Source organism: Arachis ipaensis, chromosome B6 (assembly GCF_059453495.1).
Source record: "Arachis ipaensis isolate K30076 ecotype BB chromosome B6, ASM5945349v1, whole genome shotgun sequence".
Classification (NCBI taxonomy): Eukaryota; Viridiplantae; Streptophyta; class Magnoliopsida; order Fabales; family Fabaceae; genus Arachis; species Arachis ipaensis.
In genome coordinates, this window is record NC_142441.1 from 120,154,555 (window position 1) to 120,177,244 (window position 22,690).

General features: G+C 37.1%; 1 long non-coding RNA gene and 1 other non-coding gene across 2 annotated transcripts; one reads left to right on the forward strand and one right to left on the reverse strand.

Moving 5' to 3' along the window:
• Positions 1-8,602: 8,602 nt before the first annotated feature.
• LOC110263449 (uncharacterized) lies at positions 8,603-9,788 on the forward strand. Its single transcript, XR_002349119.2, has 2 exons — positions 8,603-8,920; positions 9,341-9,788. It is a non-coding gene; the product is annotated as an uncharacterized LOC110263449 (long non-coding RNA).
• Positions 9,789-14,209: 4,421 nt separating this feature from the next.
• On the reverse strand, positions 14,210-14,317 carry LOC148562492 (small nucleolar RNA R71). The gene has a single exon (XR_015887471.1). It is a non-coding gene; the product is annotated as a small nucleolar RNA R71 (small nucleolar RNA).
• Between the last annotated feature and the right edge of the window lie 8,373 nt (positions 14,318-22,690).

Genomic DNA, 22,690 nt, shown 5'->3' on the forward strand with positions numbered 1-22,690 from the left:
TGGACATTACCATTTGAACTAATGTGTGATGCCAGTGACCATGCCATTGGTGCAGTACTGGGACAGAGGCATAACAAGCTTCTGCATGTCATTTATTATGCTAGCCATGTTTTAAATGATGCCCAAAAAAATTACACAACCACAGAAAAAGAATTGCTTGCAGTGGTTTATGCCATTGACAAGTTTAGATCATACTTAGTAGGATCAAAAGTGATTGTGTACACTGACCATGCTGCTCTTAAATATCTACTCATAAAGCAGAATTCAAAACCCAGGCTCATAAGATGGGTGTTGCTTCTGCAAGAGTTTGATATAGAAATAAGAGACAGAAAAGGGACAGAGAACTAAGTGGCTGATCATCTGTCCTGGATAGAGCCAGTAGAAGGGACGTCTTTTCCCTCTATTGAGATCTCTGAAACCTTTCCGGATGAGCAACTGTTTTCCATTCAGGAAACACCATGGTTTGCAGACATTGCAAACTATAAAGCTGCAAGATTCATACCCAAGGAGTACAGCAGGCACAAACAAAAAAATTAATTACTGATGTAAAGTACTACCTGTGGGATGAACCATATCTCTTTAAGAGATGTGCAGACGGAATAATCCGTAGGTGTGTGCCTAGAGAAGAAGCACAGAAGATCCTATGGCATTGTCATGGATCACAATATGAAGGACATTTCGGAGGTGAGCGAACAGCCACAAAGTTCCTCCAATGTGGCTTCTACTGGCCCACTCTCTATAAAGACTCCCGAGAGTTTGTGCGTAACTGTGACAGTTGCCAGAGAGCTGGTAATCTGCCTCATAGTTACACCATGCCTCAGCAAGGGATCTTAGAGATTGAGTTGTTTGACGTATGGGGTATTGACTTCATGGGGCTTTTCCCACCATCATACTCAAACACTTATATTCTGGTGGCAGTCGACTATGTATCCAAATGGGTAGAGGCCATTGCAACACCCACCAATGATACTAAGATAGTGCTGAAGTTCCTCCAGAAACATATCTTCAGCAGATTTGGTGTCCCTAGAGCACTAATCAGTGATGGGGGCACCCACTTCTGCAACAAATAGCTTTACTCTGCTATGGTCCGATATGAAATTAGCCACAAGGTGGCAACTCCATATCATCCACAGACAAATGGGCAAGCTGAAGTCTCTAATAGAGAACTAAAAAGAATCCTGGAACGGACTGTAAGTACCCGTAGAAAGGATTGGACAAGAAGCTTGGATGATGCCCTGTGGGCATACAGAACAGCATTCAAGACTCCTATAGGGACCTCTCCATACCAGCTTGTGTATGGTAAGGCCTGTCATCTGCCTGTGGAACTGGAGCATAAGACCTACTGGGCAACTAGATTCCTAAACTTTGATGCCAAATTAGCTGGAGAAAAAAGATTGCTCCAGCCGAATGAGCTAGAGGAATTCAGACTCACTGCTTTCGAAAATGCTAAGCTCTACAAAGAGAAAGCAAAAAGGTGGCATGACAGAAAGCTGTCGTCTAAAGTCTTTGAACCAGGACAAAAAGTTCTACTATTTAACTCTAGGCTCAAATTATTCCCCGGGAAACTAAAATCCCGGTGGAGGGGACCATATGTGATTACAAGTGTGTCACCATATGGCTATGTGGAGCTTCAAGACATTGATTCTAATAAGAAGTTCATTGTTAATGGACAGCGAATCAAGCATTATCTTGAAGGCAATGTTGAGCAAGAATGCTCAAAGCTGAGGCTAGATTAAAGGCTCAGTAATGTCAAGCTATTTACAGTAAAGAAGCGCTTATTGGGAGGCAACCCAATCTTATTTATCTATGTTAATTACTTTTTCATTTCATTTTCCATTGTTATTTTATGTTTTCTTTAGGTTGATGATCATGTGGAGTCATAAAAACAGCTGTAGAATTAAAGCAGAATAAAAAACAGCATCAAAAATAGCACACCCTGGAGGACAGACTTACTGGCGTTTAAACGCCAGTAAGAAGCATCAGATTGGCGTTTAACGCCAGAAACAAGCACCAAGTTGGCGTTCAACGCCAAGAAAGGGGGAAAAGTTGGCGTTTAACGCCAGAAACAAGCAGCAGTCTGGCGTTAAATTCCAGGATTGCACTCTAAGGGCATTTTGCACGCCTCAATGGAGCAGGGATGCTAAGTCCTTGATCTCTCAGGATCGTGGACCCCTCAGGATCTGTGGACCCCACAGGATCCCCACCTACCCCACCCTCTTTTCCATACTCCCTTTACCACTCACATCCATCCATCATAAACCCCTCATACACACTATCACCCTCCCTTGGCTGAGCCCACCACACATCTCCATCTCCTCCTTTCTTTCTTCTTTTGCTCGAGGACGAGCAAACATTTTAAGTTTGGTGTGGAAAAAGCCCCGTTTTTTAAATTTCCATAACCATATGGCACCTTCCATGAGATTAGAGAAGATCAACGAGCTATGAGGGAGGAGCAACAAAGGCAAGGAAGAGACATAGAGAAGCTCAAGAGCGCCATTGGTTCTTCAAGAGGAAGAAGACACCACCCTTACTAAGGTGAACCCATTCCTTAATCTCCTTGTCTATTTATTTTTGCTGTTTTTGTTCTCTATGCTTTACGTTTATTTATGTTTGCGTCCTTTTTACATGATCATTAGTGTCTAGTGTCTTTGCCTTAAAGCTATGAATGTCCTATGAATCCATCACCTTTCTTAAATGAAAAATATTTTTAATCACAAAAGAACAAGAAGTACATGATTTCGAATTCATCCTTGAAATTAGTTTAATTATTTTGATGTGGTGACAATACTTTTTGTTTCTCTGAATGAATGCTTGAATAGTGCATATGTCTTTTGAATTTGTTGTTTATGAATGTTAAAATTGTTGGCTCTTGAAAGAATGATGAAAAAGGAGAAATGTTATTTGATAATCTGAAAAATCATAAAATTGATTCTTGAAGCAAGAAAAAGCAGTAAAAAGCAAAGGCTTGCGAAAAAAATGGAAAAAAAAAAGCAAGCAGAAAAAGCCAAGAGCTCTTTAAACCAAAAGGCAAGAGCAAAAAGCTAATAACCCTTTAAACCAAAAGGCAAGGGTAAAATAAAAAGGATCCAAGGCTTTGAGCATCAGTGGATAGGAGGGCCCAAAGGAATTAAATCATGGCCTAAGCGGCTAAACCAAGTTGTCCCTAACCATGTGCTTGTGACGTGAAGGTGTCAAGTGAAAAGCTTGAGACTGAGCGGTTAAAGTCGAGGTCCAAAGCAAAAAAAAAAAGAGTGTGCTTAAGAACCCTGGACACCTCTAATTGGGGACTTTAGCAAAGCTGAGTCACAATCTGAAAAGGTTCACCCAGTTATGTGTCTGTGGCATTTATGTATCCGGTGGTAATACTGGAAAACAAAGTGCTTAGGGCCACGGCCAAGACTCATAAAGTAGCTGTGTTCAAGAATCAACATACTGAACTAGGAGAATCAATAACAATATCTGAATTCTAAGTTCTTATAGATGCCAATCATTCTGAACTTCAAAGGATAAAGTGAGATGCCAAAACTGTTCAGAGGCAAAAAGCTACTAGTCCCGCTCATCTAATTGGAGCTAAGTTTTATTGATATTTTAGAATTTATAGTATATTCTCTTCTTTTTATCCTATTTAATTTTCAGTTGCTTGGGAACAAGCAACAATTTAAGTTTGGTGTTGTGATGAGCGGATAATTTATACGCTTTTTGGCATTGTTTTTAGGTAGTTTTTAGTATGATTTAGTTAGTTTATACTATGTTTTTATTAGTTTTTATGCAAAATTCACATTTATAGACTTTACTATGAGTTTGTGTGTTTTTCTATGATTTCAGGTATTTTCTGGCTGAAATTGAGGGACCTGAGCAAAAATCTGATTCAGAGGCTGAAAAAGGACTGCAGATGTTGTTGGATTCTGACCTCCCTGCACTCAAAATGGATTTTCTGGAGCTACAAAAACCCAATTGGCGCACTCTCAATTGCGTTGGAAAGTAGACATCCAGGGCTTTCCAGCAATATATAATTGTTCATACTTTGCCCGAGTTTTGATGACGAAAACTGGCGTTCAACGCCAACTTCCTGCCCTATTCTGATGTTAAACGCCAGAAACAGGTTACAAACCAGAGTTAAACGCCAGAAACAGGCTGGAACCTGGCGTTTAACTCCAAGAGAAGCCTCTACACGTGTAAAGATCAATGCTCAGTCCAAGCACACACCAAGTGGGCTCTGGAAGTGGGTTTCTGCACTATCTGCACTTAGTTACTTATTTTCTGTAACCCTAGCTACTAGTTTAGTATAAAAACAACTTTTAGAGACTTACTATGTACCTCATAACATTTTATACATTTCGCATTGTATTTCTGACGGCATGAGTCTCTAAACCCCATGATTGGGGGTGAGGAGCTCTGCTGTGTTTCGATGAATTAATGCAATTACTACTGTTTTTTATTCAATCACGCTTGTTTCTATTCTAAGATATTCACTCGCACTTCACCCTGATGAATGTGATGATCCGTGATACTCATCATCATTCTCACCGATGAACGTGTGCCTGACAACCACCTCCGTTCTATCTGCACTAGCTTGAGTGTGTATCTCTTAGCCTCCTGGTTCATTATCAGAGTCTTCGTGGTATAGGCTAGAATTATTGGCGGCCATTCCTGAGATTCAGAAAGTCTAAACCTTGTCTGTGGTATTCCGAGTAGGATCTGGGAAGGGATGACTGTGACGTCCTTCAAACTCGCGAGTGTTGGGCATAGTGACAGACGCAAAAGAATCAATGGATATTCCAACATGAGTGAGAACCGACAGATGATTAGCCGTGCGGTGACAGCGCATTTGGACCATTTTTACTGAGAGGATGGATGGTAGCCATTGACAACGGTGATCCACCAACATTCCACTTGCCATGGAAGGAGACCTGCGTGCGTGAAGAAGAAGACAGTAGGAAAGCAGGGATTCAGAAGACAGAGCATTTCCAAAACCTCAATCTGTTCTCCATTACTGCATAACAAGTATCATTTATTTTATGCTATTTAATCTTCATAAATATAATCACTCTTATCATTGATTTCCTGACTAAGAATTACAAAATAACCATAGCTTGCTTCAAGCCGACAATCTCCGTGGGATCGACCCTTACTCACGTAAGGTATTACTTGGACGACCCAGTGCACTTGCTGATTAGTGGTACGAGTTGTGAAAAGTGTGATTTACAATTTGTACACCAGTATCCAATGGTATCCTAAACTTTGCTGCTTCGCTTGCACTTGCAACAGACCTGGAGCAACCGATGCATTAAGGTTCAATGGTTTATTGGTAAGAAAAATGAGAAGAAATAAAAAAAATAAGGAGCATTTTACTAAACTATTGTTGCAGAACAAGGCATTATAATTTGTCATAACACTATAACAATTATAGAAGGCATGTAAGATAAAATCTCAAGATTAAATATAGGAGAAGTACCTCCCCAAACTTTTTACCAAATAATTAGAAGAAGAGATCAAAGAATTCTTGACAACAATGCATAAAATCAAGAATAACATATAATCTAACACATGTATTTACCTTTTAAGATATAGATAAGAATATCCTACTTGTTTTAAAGCTCAAACAGTTGTTAAAATAGTGATTGATGGTGGCGGTAGCAAGCAGAATTTAGGGAGTAGTCTAGTAGTGTTTTATAAGCTACATGTAAGAGTAAAAATACAAATACTCCATCACAAATGAGCCTAGAAAATGGCATCACGAATGAGCAATTCAGAAGTGACCTTGTTTGTTCTTAAAGAAAGGATAAAAAGAAAAATGAATACATTACTAAAATCACCATACTTGTGTTACTATTCAATCTTTATTTCTTATAATTATTATTAACTGAGCTTGATCTGCTTCACATTACCCTTTAGTTCAACTTTCAAGCAAGAGGAACAAAGGTACCGAGGCTTAGTTTAATTAGTACGTTCAACTTAAATTTATACTATAAATTTCTTTGTTTACATAACACACACACAATAAAATAAAAATATTTTGAACTTAAAATGACAAACATTAAAAAAATTGAGACTAAATAATAGCAAATTTTATAATAATAAATAATAAGTTGGCATAAATTTGTGAGAGTTCTAGAATTTATATTTTGTGAATATTTTAAGATGAAAAAAGTATAGAAAAATAACTCCCCTACAAGCCAACATAAGTTAACTCTATTATAATTTAAATTTTATAAATAAATAAAAATTTAAAAATCAAAATTCAAAAAAGATTCTTTCTACATTTATTCTAATCACATTTTCAATACACAATAAAAATAATCCATAAAAAACGTAATCCTTTTCCATTTATTTGGAAACAGTCAAATCTCTCCATCTACAAACCCGACGTCTCCACGCATTTTCGACGCCGCCCACCGACCACTGTCACGTCTTTCGTCGCGCTGCGCGGCCTCTTCCACGCATCTCATCACTGTCCTTCTTTCATCGACGCCGTCACCCACCATCTCGACGCATCTGCACCGCCGCGGCTCCCATTCGTTGTGACGCAGCCACCGCCAGTCCCCCGTTTGCGACGCGCGATCAACTACTCCGATCCATGGCGACTCCTCCACTCGTGATGCGAGGCTTCCGTGGCTTCCTCCTTGCAACGCACTACCACGAGTCTCCCACTGTACACGCAACACCGTCTAAGGTGTCGTCTCCGGTCACCCTACGACTCTTCTTCTTCTTCTCCTCTCCTATTTAGTTTTGAATGATTCTTTTAACTAGTTTGTTATGTTTCTTTTTCCTAAATTTTGGATGATCCTTTTTATTAGTTTTGGATGATTCTTTTTCCTATGTTTTGTATGTTTTTTCTTAGGATTTTGATAATTCTTTTTCCTATGTTTTTTATGTTTTTTTCTTAAGATTTGGATGATTCTTTATATTATGTTTTGGTGTTTTTTTAGTTCCGATGTTTTTTTTAAAGAGAAATTAGGGTTTGCACAATAAATGGTAAAAGATAAATTAGAGTAAAAAGAGGTAATTAATAATCATTAATTTTGTATTTTAAAAAATAAATTTAAATAATTAATAATTAATTACAATTAATTAGTATAGAATGTAGTTTAAATATACTTGTTGGCTTGTTGTTGGCTATACCCTTCTTGGTTCCCTAGCAGAATTCTTTAAGATGCTATAATAATAAATAATAATAATAATAATATAATAAATAATCAAGTGGCATGAAGTGGTTACCTCAAGTTTTTTGGCAGGTTTGTTGACTTCCACTGCACCATAGCTGCATTTTTAGTACCTTTCAAGGATTTCGAGCGTGGTAATTCACACAAGATAAAAAAAAAGAGTTGTTAAATTAATTATGGTTCTAATCCACAAATTTAAAGCTCAGAAATCATGACTAAGATGCACTAATGTCATTAATCCACAAAAGAATTCATCTTGATAAGCCCTATACTCAAAACACTTTTAATCAATGTAGTTAAAAGAGACTTCACCTAGAAATACTTGAGATTCTATAACAGTAAATTATAAAGTTGAAGAAAGTGAACTCTTTATATAAAATTACAGAAATTCATAAAAAATAATTGAATTTATATTTCAAAGTCAAAATCAAGTTACATAAAATCAGATAACTTAAAGCCAACAGGGTGTTCCACATGACACTTCTGGAATAGCTCAATAATCTGCACAAAAATGTGATTTCTAGCAACAGTTAATTATCACAACATAGCCTAAAATATTATTCCTGACAACACACAAAATATAAACTTTTTCTTGCTCTCCTAGCATATAAGAATTTACTTACGCTACATATATATTAAGCAATCAAAGTCTTGTGTTTAGGAACAAAAGTCCTACAACTAACTAGCTATTATCCATATCATAGGAAAATTAACACAAATCAAATCATAGCACTTTGAGGATCTGTCATGAATTCAATAAAATCAAAGCACCAAAATTGATAATCAGGGTGTGTACTGGGAGCATATAAAAAATAAGAGTAATGCAAGCATACAAGCAGTATCCTTTCACACTAGAGAAGCTGATCGAATGCTGATATAAATATGGCAGAAAAGAATAGATATTTTTCCATAAAATTGCATTAGAATTTAGAATCATTATACTATATTTGCATGAGGATAAGGAAAGGGTTACTATATTTACCGACAAACAATGTAGAGATAATTGTTCGATAGCTCACTAACTAGTATAGATTTCCCTTGACAAGTATGTAATAAAGGCATTTAGTATTGGTTCTAACTTCTAAATGTAACAAATAGCAAAAACAAATAAAATCAGACCACTTATAGCATTTGTATAGTGATGAGCGAACAATTTATACCCTTTTTGGCATTGTTTTTACATAATTTTTAGTATGTTTTAGTCAAGGTTCTAAAAACCGGACCGAACCGGCCGGTCGAACCGGTCCAACTGGGAACCGGCGATGTATACGGTTCGGTCTGATGCTAATAACCGCTCATTTGTAAACCGCTATAAAACCGCTGAATCGGTTGAAAACCGGCCGGTTGAACCGAACCGGTAACCGGCCGGTTCTTGTTAAACGGTGCCGTTTTCTTTTTTTTTTTTTAAAAAGACACCCCATGGTTCAGCCTCACTCACTAACCGTCTCACCCCTTCCCCCAATACAACCCCCCCCTTTTCGTGAATCACTATGACCCTCTGAACTCTGAAGTAAACCCAAACCCTAGGTTCCCTCTGCAACGGATCTGCCACAGTGCCGCCGCCGTCCGTGCTGTCGGCGCCTCCGTGGCTTCCTCCTTCCAGCTGTGCTGAGCCCAGGCCCTCTCTTGTAGCTCGGTGACTTCCTTCCCCCCTGTTCCCGTCCTCCGTGGCTTCTCTGTTCGAGGCTTGGAGTAGCTCGCCGCCGTGTTGCCACTCGTCGTCGTCTCCCCGGTCGCCGTCCGTGTCTCTGTCGAAGGTTAGTGGCATTGCTTTCACTTCTTTCGTTCTTCTCTTCCTTTTATGCTCTGTTTGCTTATTTTTAATGTCAAATTGTTAAATTGCTAATTTTTGCTGATTTTGTGATGTTGCTCTTTTTTTAATTCCGAAAATTTTTGTTGAAATTTTTTTGCTGCTGCTAAAAATGGAAATCAAATCATTAGGGATGTTGCGATTTTTGTTTAGGGATTAGGGATTACTTGTTGCGATTTTGTAATATTTGTTGAAATTTTAGGTTTAGTGTGATTAGGGATTACTTGCTGCTGATGAAATTTCAAGTTTAGTGTAATTAGGGATTACTTGTTACTGTTTTGTAATGTTTGTTGCTGAATGCTAAAAATGGAAATCAAATCAAATGCTGTTTTATATTTTCAAATGGCTGTTGTTAACTTTTGTGCAGAAAGATGTTGGTCGTTCCAAGTTTTCAAAGTCCCTTTCTGTACCTGGGAGAAATTTTGTTATTGTAAGATCCATCTCCTTTTCTACCCGTAGTGAACAGGATCAGCAAGATACAAATGATGATATATTCCCTCTAAGGCCTCACTAAAGTCATATATATTTTATGTACTTCCAGTTTCGTAGTCCTACTTTCTGTTTTTAAATTCACAGTGAAGAAATCTAATCCATTTTCCAAGCTTTACATTTCAAGCAAAAAATGGGTTGTGTTTATTATTCCACCTAGTATTGTGGTTCCCTGTTCCTGTCATCATTCTTTTATAGGTTAGAAATTATGAATTATCTCAATTAGTTGCTAGTGTTTGAAAATATTGTATGTTGATAATAGACAAAATGACAGCCACTTTTATGAGTACGAGTATATTACACTGCTGGGATATTTTACTTAGTTCCTGAGTGGTTGTCTTATTAGTAACATTTTAGTTAAAGTGCCATTTTATTAGCTTATTGTCACTTAAAATCTTCTACAAAATAGTTTAACACACTAAAACAAGTTTTTCATGTTGGCATTTAATATTTAAATATTTCTTTTTACTATTTAACTTTTGAATTTGTAGTTTGATAAGATCATATGGATTTGGTTGATAATATCTCATGTAGTATTTTAAATTTGGAAGATATTTTAAGTTTTATATTAGATTATAATTATATTTTAGGATGTTTATTTATAATTTATTTATTATTCTATTTTAAAACGGTTTTTTCGGTTGAACCATCGGTTGGACCGGTTAGACCAGTGAACCAGTGAACCAGTGACTAGAGCGGTTTGATGACCGGTCCGATTTTCTGAACCTTGATTTTAGTTACTTTTTATTATATTTTTATTAGATTTTATGCAAAAATTACATTTCTGGACTTTACTATGAGTTTGTGTATTTTTCTGTAATTTCAGGTATTTTCTGGCTGAAATTGAGGGACCTGAACAAAAATCTGATTCAGAGGCTGAAAAAGGACTGCAGATGCTATTAGATTCTGACCCTCCTGCACTCGAAGTGGATTTTCTGGAGTTACAGAAGCCCAATTGGCGTTCTCTCAATTGCGTTGGAAAGTAGACATCTTGGGCTTTCCACAAATATATAATAGTTCATAATTTTCCCGAGATTTGATAGCCCAAAATAGCGTCCAAAGCCAGCCAAAAACTTTCTAGCGTAAAATGCCCAAACTGGCACCAGAATTGGAGTTAAACGCCCAAACTGGCACCCAAGCTAGCATTTAACTCCAAGAACAGCCTATGCACGAAAAGGCTTCAATGCTCAGCCCAAGCATACACCAAGTGGGCCTCGGAAGTGGATTTCTGCACTATCTGCACTTAGTTACTCATTTTCTGTAAACCTAAGTTACTAGTTTAGTATAAATAGCACTTTTTACTATTGTATTCGCATCCAGTTCGCATACTTTGGAGCTGAGACCATTGTTCACGTTTTGGGGGCTGGTCATTTGGCCATGCCTAGACCTTTTTTCACTTATGTAGTTTCAATGGTGGAGTTTCTACACCCCATAGATTAAGGTGGGGAGCTCTGCTGTTCTTCATGAATTAAGGCAATTACTACTATTTTCTATTCAATCACGCTTGATTTTATTCTAAGATACTCACTCGTACTTCAATCTGGAGAATGATATGATCCGTGACACTCATCATTATTCTCAATTCTATGAACGCGTGCCTGACAACCACTTCCATTCTATCTGAGCTCAACGTAGTCATTGGGCGACAGCTTGAGTGCGTATCTCTTGAGTATCTAATACACGGACCGAGTCCATGAGATTAGTATCTTTGTGGTATAGGCTAGAACCAATTGGCAGCATTCCTGGTATCCGAAAAGTCTAAACCTTGTCTGTGGTATTCCGAGTAGGATTTGGGAAGGGATGACTATGACGAGCTTCAAACCTGCGAATGTTGGGCGCAGTGACAGTGTGCAAAAGGATCAATGGATTCTATTCCGATACTAGCAGGAACTGACAGATGATTAGCCATGCGGTAGCTGTGCCTGGTATTTTTCATCCGAGACGAGAAATCCGACAGTTGATTAGCCATGCTGAAACCGTAGAGGACCATTTTCACTGAGAGGATCCTATAGCTTGCCATGGAAGGGAGCACACATGGTTGGAAGAAGACAATAGGAAAGCAGAGGTTCAGAAGCAGCAAAGCATCTCCAAACGCTTATCTGAAATTCCCACCAATGAATTACATAAGTATCTTTATCTTATTTTCTATTTTATTTATCTATTAATTATCAAAATCCCATAACCATTTGAATCCGCCTAACTGAGATTTACAAGATGACCATAGCTTGCTTCAAGCCGACAATCTCCGTGGGATCGACCCTTACTCACGTAAGGTTTATTACTTGGACGACCTAGTGCACTTGCTGGTTAGTTGTGCGGAGTTGTGAAAAGTGTGAATCACGATTTCCCACACCAAGTTTTTAGCGCTGTTGCCGGGGATTATTCGAGTTTGGACAACTGACGGTTCATCTTGTTGCTTAGATTGGGTAATTTTATTTTATGTTTAAGCTTTTCTAATTTTAATTTCGAAAAAATACAAAAAAAATTTAATTATGTTCTTCTGAATTTTTAAAAATGAATTCTAGAGTTTCATAAGATATGTTAAAGCCTGGCTGGCTGTTAAGCCATGTCTAAATCTTTTGGACCGAGGTTTCCACTTATCTTTGCAAGAGCCTTTTGATTCCCATCAATTTGGCTGTTGTATGTAATGTCCTGTTAAAGTTTGGCTGGCCATTTGGCCATGTCTAATTCTTTTGGACCGAAACTTTAGACTAACATTGCATGATTCCTGGAATTTCTATTAAAAAAATTTGAATTTCTTTATTTTCTTTTTCCAAAATATTTTTGAAAAATACAAAAAAAATTAATAAATCATAAAAACCAAAAATTTTATGTTTCTTGTTTGAGTCTTGTGTCAAATTTTAAGTTTGGTGTCAATTGCATGTTTTAACTTTTCTTAAAATTTTTGAAAATTCATGCATGTGTTCTTTCTTGATCTTCAAGTTGTTCTTAATGATTTTCTTTGTTTGATCTTTAATTTTCTTGTTTTGTGTCTTTTCTTGTTTTTCACATGTATTTTCGAATTATTAGTGTCTAAAGTTTAAAAGTTTTTAAGTTTGATGTCTTGCATATCTTTCTTTTCTTAAAAATTTTCAAAAATATGTTCTTGATGTTCATCATGATCTTCAAAGTATTCTTGGTGTTCATCTTGACATTCAAAGTGTTCTTGCATGTATTATTTATTTTGATCTTAATTTCTTATGTTTTGTGTCATTGTTTTGTTTTTCTCTCTCTACATTAATTCAAAAAAAATAAAAAATAATATCTTTCCCTTATTTTACTCATAAATTTCGAAATTTTGGGTTGACTTGGTAAAAAATTTTTAAAAATTTAGTTGTTTCTTGTTAGTCAAGTCAAATTTCAATTTAAAAAAATTCTATCTTTTCAAATCCTTTTCAAAAATCAAATCTTTTTCATTTTTATTTCATGTTTTCGAAAATACCAAACTTAATTTTCAAAATTTTTTTCTTAATTTTATTCCATATTTTCGAAATCATTACTAACATTTAATGTTTTGATTAAAAAAATTTTAAGTTGTTACTTGCCTATTAAGAAAGGATCAATCTTTAAATTCTAGAATCATATCTTTTAGTTTCTTGTTAGTCAAGTAATCAACTTTAATTTCAAAAATCAAATCTTTTTAATTTCCTTTTCAATTCTTTTTCAAAATAGATTTCAATCATATCTTTTTCAAAACTTAATTTCAAATCTTTTTCTAACTTCTTATCTTTTCAAAACTGATTTTCAAATCTTTTTCAATTAACTACTTGACTTTTTGTTTGTTTTACTATTTCTTATCTTTTTCAAAACCACCTAACTACTTTTCTCTCTCTAATTTTTGAAAACCACTAACCACTTTTTCAAAAATCTTTTTAATTAATTAATTTATTTAGTTTTTAATTTGCTTTTATTTCTTTTCTTAAATTTCGAATTCTAACTAATAATTAAAATAAAAACAAAAATATTTTTCTTTTCTTTTAATTAATTTTCAAATTTCTTCTCTCTCTCATCTCTTTTTAATTATTTTATTTATTTACTAACACTTCTCTTCTTCTTATAATTCAAACCCTTTCCCTCTCTCTGTGTTCGAATTCTTCTTCTTCTCCCTTCTTCATTCTATTCTTCTATTCTTCTACTCAAATAAAGGAATCTCTATACAGTGACATAGAGGATTTCTCTTCTTTTCTGTTATCTTCTTTTTCATATGAGCAGGAACAAGGATAAGAACATTCTTGTTGAAGCTGATCCTGAACCTGAAAGGTCTTTGAAAAGGAAACTAAGAGAAGCTAAAGCACAAAACTCTGGAGAGGACCTAACAGAAATTTTTGAAAAAGAAGAAGACATGGCAGCCGAAAATAACAATAATGATGGAGATGCAAGGAAGATGCTTGGTGACTTTACTGCGCCCACTTCTGACTTCTATGGAAGAAGCATCTCAATTCCTGCAATTGGAGCAAACAACTTTGAGCTTAAGCCTCAATTAGTTTCTCTAATGCAGCAGAATTGCAAGTTTCATGGACTTCCATTGGAAGATCTTCATCAGTTCTTAGCTGAATTCTTGCAAATCTGTGACACTGTTAAGACCAATGGGGTTAATCCTGAGGTCTACAGACTTATGCTTTTCCCCTTTGCTGTAAGAGACAGAGCTAGGATATGATTGGACTCACAACCTAAAGAAAGCCTGAACTCTTGGGAAAAGTTGGTCAATGCTTTCTTGGCCAAATTCTTTCCACCTCAAAAGTTAAGCAAGCTTAGAGTGGAAGTCCAAACCTTTAGACAGAAGGAAGGTGAATCCCTCTATGAAGCTTGGGAAAGATACAAGCAATTGATCAGAAGGTGTCCTTCTGACATGCTTTCAGAATGGAGCATCTTATGTATATTCTATGATGGTCTGTCTGAACTGTCCAAGATGTCATTGGACCACTATGCTGGTGGATCTCTTCATCTGAAGAAGACACCTGCAGAAGCCCAGGAACTCATTGAAATGGTTGCAAATAACCAGTTCATGTATACTTCTGAAAGAAATCCTGTGAATAATGGGATGACTCAGAAGAAAGGAGTTCTTGAGATTGATACTCTAAATGCAATATTGGCTCAGAATAAAATATTGACTCAGCAAATCAATATGATTTCTTAGAATCTGATTGGAATGCAAGCTGCATCCGGCAGTACTAAAGAAGCTTCCTCTGAAGAAGAAGCTTATGACCCTGAGAATCCTGCAATGGAAGAGGTGAATTACATGGGAGAATCCTATGGAAACACCTATAATCCTTCATGGAGGAATCATCCTAATTTTTCATGGAAGGATTGATAAACCATTAATTTATGGTTTATATTGTGTTTAATTGTGTGGTTTTATCAATTTTTTACCCACTTATTCATTAAATAAGCATGCATTTATAATTCCTTCCTAAAAATGCTTTATGGTTGAAAACTTGCTTCCTAGAGACTTTTAATTATGTATTTCAATTATCCTTTATTCCATTCGATGCCGTGATCTGTGTGTTAAGTGTTTCAGGCTTTATAGGGCATGAATGAGTTGGAGATTGGAAAGGAAGCTTGCAAAAATGGAAGGAACACAAGAAATTGAGGAGATGACCAGCGAGAAGTGACACGGACGCATGGCTCACGCGACCGCGTGGATTGGAAACTGCATCAGTGATGCGAAGGCGTGGACGACGTGCACGCGTGGCAAAGCAAACGCTGAATGACGCGTCTGCATAAATGACGCGATCGCGTGACATGCGCGATCTGCATAATCTGCAGAATTCGGTGGGGGAACATGCAGAAACGAAAGACAACCATTCATTCTACATAGTTTTAGTTTTTAGATCTAGTTTTACTCCTTCTCTAGGTTTTTCTCTCTACACATTCATAGTTCTTAGGATTTCAATTATTATTGTTTTTGCATTGGGATATTGAGAAGAGTTATTGCCTCAGCAAGACTTCGTCATTCTAGTTCGTTCTCTTTACTTGTCTCTTACTCTTCCATGTCCTTAATTTACTCAATTTTATTATTGGATTATTTTAGAATTTATTAATACAAGAATTACTTTTATTTTTAATTGATTTCTTTGATTATTATTTATCATGTCTTTCTTTAATTTCCTTTCCTATGTTATGAGTTCTACATTCACAATGAGCGAGTAGTTCCATAACTTGGATGGGAGTTGATTGAAAGGAAGACCTTGAGTTGGAATGCTTAAAAGAAAAATTGTAATTGGGTTTATTGTTGGATTGCTCTCTAGTCACTGACACCAATCCTTCTAAGTAAGCGGATTGGGACTTGTGAGTAGAAATAGCTTTCCAACTTGTTTGACTTTCCCTTACCTAGTAAGGGATAACTAAACAGAATAACCCTCGATTATCAATTAATCTTGAGAGTACTCCAACAAGAATAGGGCTTCCAACTAATCTACTCCCAGCCAAAGCTTTCATTTAAAAGTATATAAATTCTCTAATTTAATTTCCTGTTATTCAACTCAAACCATTTTTAAAAACATCTGATTAATAAAATAGCACACCTTTCTGCAACTCGTTGGGAGACGACCTGGGATTTATACTCCCGGTATTTTAATTTAAATTTTCTGACAACCTTCTAAATTGATAAGCGGATTTCTGGTTGGTTAAGAACTGTACTTGAAACGTATCTCTTATATAAATTTCTTAACTTGCCAATTTACGCCACATCAATTTCTGGTTGGTTCGCTTTTCTTTATTCTTAGTTTTCTTTTTCAATAACTCTTCTCCTTATTCGCACATTTAGCTTGCATCTGCATTTGCATATTTCTATAAAAAAAAATTCACGCGACGCGACCGCATCAATGACGCGTCTGCGTCGCAGTTGGCTCAGAAAGAATAAGAAAGCGAACAGAAAGTCACGCAGGAGCGTGGCTGGAGGCGTGCCTTTGGCACAAATCACCCCACGCGACCGCGTCACCGATGCGTCCGCGTCATGTGGGAACTTTGGCCTCCTACGTGACCGCGTCACCCACGCGGCCGCGTGACATGACAATCGACGTCAAAAGGGTGCATAGTCGAAAGTTATGCTGGAGTGGTGCTGAACTGGTGCTGAACGCACAGCTTTACCACGCGGACGCATGGCTCACGCGTCCGCGTCATATCCCCATATTGGCCACTCACGCGATCGCGTCACCCAAAATTTGGCAAAATAAGATTTTGAACAGAGAGTTGTGCGAGCGCGAGGCTGCCCTCGCGCCAGTAGCATAAAACGAGTCACGCGTCTGCGTAACCGACACAACCGCGTCAATTAATTTAAAGCGCAAGTCACGCGAACGCGTCACCCACGCGTCCGCGTCGCTTGCGCTGCACAGCTTACCCTAATTTGCCAAATATCTTATCTTTCTTTTCCCCCAAATCCTATTTTCTCTTCTCCTTCCTTATTTCTTCCTTCTTCCCTCTACCTTCTTTCTCACTTTCTACTTTCTCACCACCATTAACAAGGTTTTTCTTTTCTTCTTCCTTCCTTACTTTTCTATGATTCTTTTTTTTTATTTTTATGTTTCCTTATTTTCTTTTTACTTTCATTATCCATTTTTTCTTTCTTTCTTTTAATTGGTGTTAGAATTTATTTGAGTCATTATTTCTCATTATATGCTTGTGGATTGTTGCAAAATTGTTTGGCAATTATATATTATTTTTTTTAAGGGGTTGCTTGCATGTTCAAATTATTATTTTCAATAGCTTATTTACCATGCATGCTATGTGTTTGTGACAACGCCCATATGGCATTATGCATCTTTTTACGTTATTCTATTCTACTATCCACTGCTTGCTTTTCACAAATTCCCTTTACTATTGTATTAATTGAATTTAATTGTCAATACAAACGTGATGGCTAGTTTGTTACGAGTGATAACACATTCGATTAATTAAATGCTTGATCTATGCTACTCATGCCTTTGCCTGCATGCCAATAAACACCTTGCATTTAATTGTCCTCAAATGCACTTGCCATATTTCCATTGGTGAACTTTTCACATGTAGTCATGACAATGTATTAACGACATCTTCTTTACCGTGCATTGTTTATCACTTATACCATCCCCTTCCTTGCTCTATCTCTCTGAATTTAAGTTACTTTCTCTTCCCCTTTTCAGGATGGCCACCAAGAAAGGAAAAGAGAAAGCCACTCCCAAACCACCAGCAAGAAGAGGAACAAAAACAGCATTAGTGGCAGAGCCTTCTTCAACTGCAGTCAAGCCCTCAACAAAAAGAATTAAGAGGATTATAAATGTTGATGAAAAAGAGAAAGCCTTCCCAACAAAGGACACTGCGCGATTTCCCAATAGCTACTGTGAGCAGATGTTCCCTATCCTAGCAGAACAGAGCTACAACAACGAATACCTTCTTATCCTCCCGCCCAATATTGCTACCTTTGTTGAGCCGCAAATTGAACGAAGACAATGGGGTTTCCTCCAGAGACAGCCAAGGCAGGCTAATCTTTCTTGGGTAGTTGAGTTCTACTCTAATTTCCACCTGCCAACCCTGCAGTCTGTCTATGTACGTCAGAAGCAAGTCCCCATTACAGAAGAGGCCATTCAACAAGCTCTAGATCTTCCCCCTGCTCCAGAAGGATTGGACGCCTTTCAAGAAGCCGCACTCAAGCGCCAAATGTACCAATTTGATTGGGACGCCGTTCTCAGAGTTATCGCACTACCTGACAGCAGATGGATCTACGGATACCACTGTTCCCGTCCTAAGGGAATATCGGCTTCAGCACTTACCTTGGAGGCTCACGTATGGGCACAAATCATGTCCCATTACGTCTTTCCGAGCACTCACGAATCCTCCTTCACTGCAGACATGGCCGTTCTACTATGGTGCATCTTTACAGACCAGCCTCTGAACCTACCAAGACACATCCGGAATGCTATGGGACACGTACAGATTGCGGGCAACTTACCTTTCCCCGCCTTGATCTCAGATCTCGTCTCAACAGCCGGAGTCCCCTACAGAGCTGGGGACACCAAAGCCATGCTTCTACGGGATGATCAATACGTCCCTAACGGGAAATATATTAGACTCACAGCAGCCACTACTAGCTAGCCTACTGAACCGGCTGAGGACATCCTTCCATCAGTAGCACAAGCACCTACAACCAATCAACTGCTCCATCAAATACTTGAAAGGTTGAATCGGCAGGAACACAAAGCAAAGCTAAGAGAGTGCCGTAACAAGCGCCGATTCAAACACCTCAAGGAGCTACTAAAGGGAAACTACAGAGACTCAGACACCCCGGACTCCACTTCCTTTACCAGCACAGGGAGCCATGATGGCCCCAACTGCGGAGATACTGCTACCAGCCCACCCCTGTTCCTGACAAACGGCACCAAGGACGGTGCAAAGCCTTAAGTGTGGGGAGGTCGGCCAGTACCTAACTTCCGGAGGTAATTTCTCTTCCCTAACACCAATAAATTAGGATATTTAGTTAGTTTTTCTTTTGTAGAATAGGATAAATTGCACAGTAACAGATTAGTTGCATGCATGTTCTACTTGATTGAAAAGACAATAAGTTTCTTCTAAGACCCTATCTTTGGAACAAAATTTCACTAATTTCAATTAAAATTTTTATGTTAAATTTGCTTGAAGTTATATTTGGAACATGATTTTTGAGCTAAAGAACACATAATCTGTGAGATTTGAGCCTTTATGCATGGTTACATTATTTAACCATAATTATTTTATTCTTGTGTGTTTACTTCTCTATGATTGTAATCTATATTTTGTTTCATCCTATATGTCCAATGTTTATTATATTTATATGCTTGTATATGATTGAGGCCATTATTTGTTTAAACTCACTTATCCAAATTAAGCCTACCCTTTTAATTACCTTTGTTAACCACTTTGAGCCTTTAAATCTCATTTATTCTATATTTTACCACATTACTAGCCTTAAGCGGAAAAACAATTATATATCCCAAATTGAATCTTTGGTTAGCTTAAGATAGAATTGTGTGTGCTAAATTAAGTATGGGAAATTGTGGGAACAAAAGATAATAAGGGAATGTGTCATGATAATACAATGGAAATTTGGATACCTACTCATGTGAAACTATAAGAATTAAAAATCTATGTGCATTGATAAGCTGTGTTTATTTTTATGTTTATGTTAAAAAAAATTTCCAAAAATATTCAATAAATAAATAAGGGGACAAAATTACCCCAATGCTAAAATTAAATTCAAGAATCAATGCATATATGATAAAATTAAAATAAAAAGTTGATACATGAGTATGGAAGGTGAAAGAGAAATTTATGGGTAGCTAGGTATGATTTCTAAAGTTATATAGAATATATATAGGATAGGTTAAAGCTTGGGTTAACTAAAGATTCAATTCATAAGCTTACTTAGCCATATATGTATCCTTACCCTTACCTTGTCCCCATTACAACCTTGAAAAGACCTCATGATGTTTGCATTGGTATATTAAATGTTGTTGAGTGGTTAGGAGAAGAACAAAAAAATTAGAGAGCATGATTAGAGAAGGATAGAGTGATTACCCTATACACTAGAGAGACTAGAGTGTACATACATCATCAGTGAGGGTTTAATGCTTGAAATTCTGTGTTTCCTGCTTTCATGAGCTATCTTCTTGCACTTTTATCTGTTCTTACTGTATAAGAATTGAATTAGTGGAATTTGATTTGTAATTTTTTTGAAGAGCTTATTTACTTTTGATCAAGTGGACAAGAATCATATAGTTGCATTCACATATATAGGTTGCATTGCATTGCATGAGTTTTACATGTTCCTACTCATTTATTTTATCTCCTCCAACTAAGCATGAGGACATGCTAATGTTTAAGTGTGGGGAGGTTGATGGTTTAGAAGTTATAGTAAACTCTCGTTGCAAGTATAGTTACTAAACCAAGCAATCAACCTTTCTTACAAACGTTTTGGTTGTCACAAGTAACAAACCCCTTTAAAATTAATAACCGAGTATTTAAACCTCAGATCGTCTTCTCAAGGAATTGCAGGGAAGTATGTTCTTATTATTCGTTATGAGTCTTGTAAATTGGGGGTTATGAAAGTAAGAAACCAGTATGTTAAATGATAAGAAAAATAAAATAGAAATAATAAAATAAACTCTTGGCAAGGTATTAGAATTGGAAGTCCTATCCTTATCAATTGTGATGAGAATTGGATTTTAATCCCACTTTGTTAACCTCTAACAATGAAGGTAAATCAAGTGGATTAATTAGCTTAATCCTCAGGTCCTAGTCAATTCCTATGGAAAGACTAGAGTTATTGGAGCAACTCCCAATTTCAACCACTGCTTTATTTGACAGCTCAAGTGTTACCAATTACTTAACCAAAGCCAAAAGGAAGAAAATATCTAAGTTAAATTAAAAGCATCAATATAACTAAAGCAAAACAATCTTAAATCTGAAATACCTCAAATTGAATTAAGTAAAGAAAATCAATCTAAACATAAAGAGTTCATAAATTAAATTGATAAAATAAATAAAAGGAACATTGAACCTGAGAAGAAGTTGAAATCCTAAATCCTTTAAAAGGAATCCTAATCCTAAATCCTAAGAGAGAGGAGAAAACTTCTCTCTCTAAAAACTACATCCAAAACTAAAAATTATGAATTGTGAGCTCGTTATTATGAATGGATGCATTCCCCCACTTTATAGCCTCTAATCTGTGTTTTCTGGGCCGAAAAATGGGTCGAAAACAGCCCAGAAATCGCTGGAGAAGAAATCTGCCATGCTGATTTTTGCTACTGCGACGTGTTCGCGTAGAGCACGCATTCGCGTCTCCTAGCTTCAGGGCAACTATGACATATTGTATACCAAATCGAAGCCCTGGATGTTAGCTTTCTAACACAATTGGAACCGCATCATTTGGACCTCTGTAGCTAAAGTTATAGCTGTTTGAGTGCGAAGAGGTCAGGTTGGACAGCTTAGCAATTTCTCCAACTTCTTGTATTCCTTCCACTTTTGCATGCTTCCTTTCCATCCTCTGAGCCATTCCTGCCCTGTAATCTCTGAAATCACTTAACACACATATCAAGGCATCTAATGGTAATAAGAGAGGATTTAAACATAGGGAACTTAAGGCCAAAGAAGCATGTTTTCAATCAAAGCACATAATTAGGAAGGCAAATGTAAAACCATGCAAATAGTATGAATAAGTGGGTAAAGAGTTGATAAAAACCACTTGATTGAGCACAAGATAAACCATAAAATAGTGGTTTATCAAGGATCAGCAGAAGCCTCATCAAGCCTTCAATAATAATAATGGTGGGAGAAATAGGTTTGGCAATAGCAAGCCTTTTCCATCATCTTCTGAGCAACAAACAGAGAATTCTAAGCAGAGCCTCTCTGATTTAGCAACCATAGTTTCTGATCTATCTAAGACCACTCTCAGTTTTATGATTGAAACAAGGTCCTTCATTAGAAATTTGGAGGTACAAGTGGGTCAGCTGAGTAAAAGAGTTACTGAAATCCCTCCTAGTACTCTCCCAAGCAATACAGAAGAGAATCCAAAGAGCGAGTGCAAGGCCATCAATATACCCAAAGTGGCTGAATGCACAGAGGGAGGAAAGACAGTGAATTCCAGTGAGGAAGACCTCAATAGACGTCCACTGACCACTAAGGAGTTCCCTCCTAAGGAACCAAAGGAATCTGAGGCTCATACAGAGACCATAGAGATTCCACTGAACTTACTGTTGCCATTCAAGAGCTCTGATGAGTATTCTTCCTCTGAAGAAGATGAAGATATTGTTGAAGAGCAAGTTGCTCAGTATCTAGGAGCTATCATGAAGCTGAATGCCAAGTTATTTGGTAATGAGACTTGGGAGGATGAACCTCCATTGCTCATCAATGAACTGAATGCTTTGGTTCAACTGAAATTACCTCAGAAGAAACCAGATCCCGGAAAGTTTTTAATACCCTGTACCATAGGCACCATGACCTTTGAGAAGGCTCTGTGTGACCTGGGGTCAGGAATAAATCTCATGTCACTCTCTGTAGTGGAGAAACTAGAGATCTTTGAGGTACAAGCTTTAAGAATCTCACTAGAGATGGCAGATAAATCAATAAAACAGACTTATGGACTTGTAGAGGATGTCTTAGTGAAGTTTGAAGGCCTGTACATCCCTGATGATTTCATAATCCTAGACACTGGAAAGGATGAGGATGAATCCATCATTCTTGGAAGACCCTTCCTGGCCACAGCAAGGGCTGTGATTGA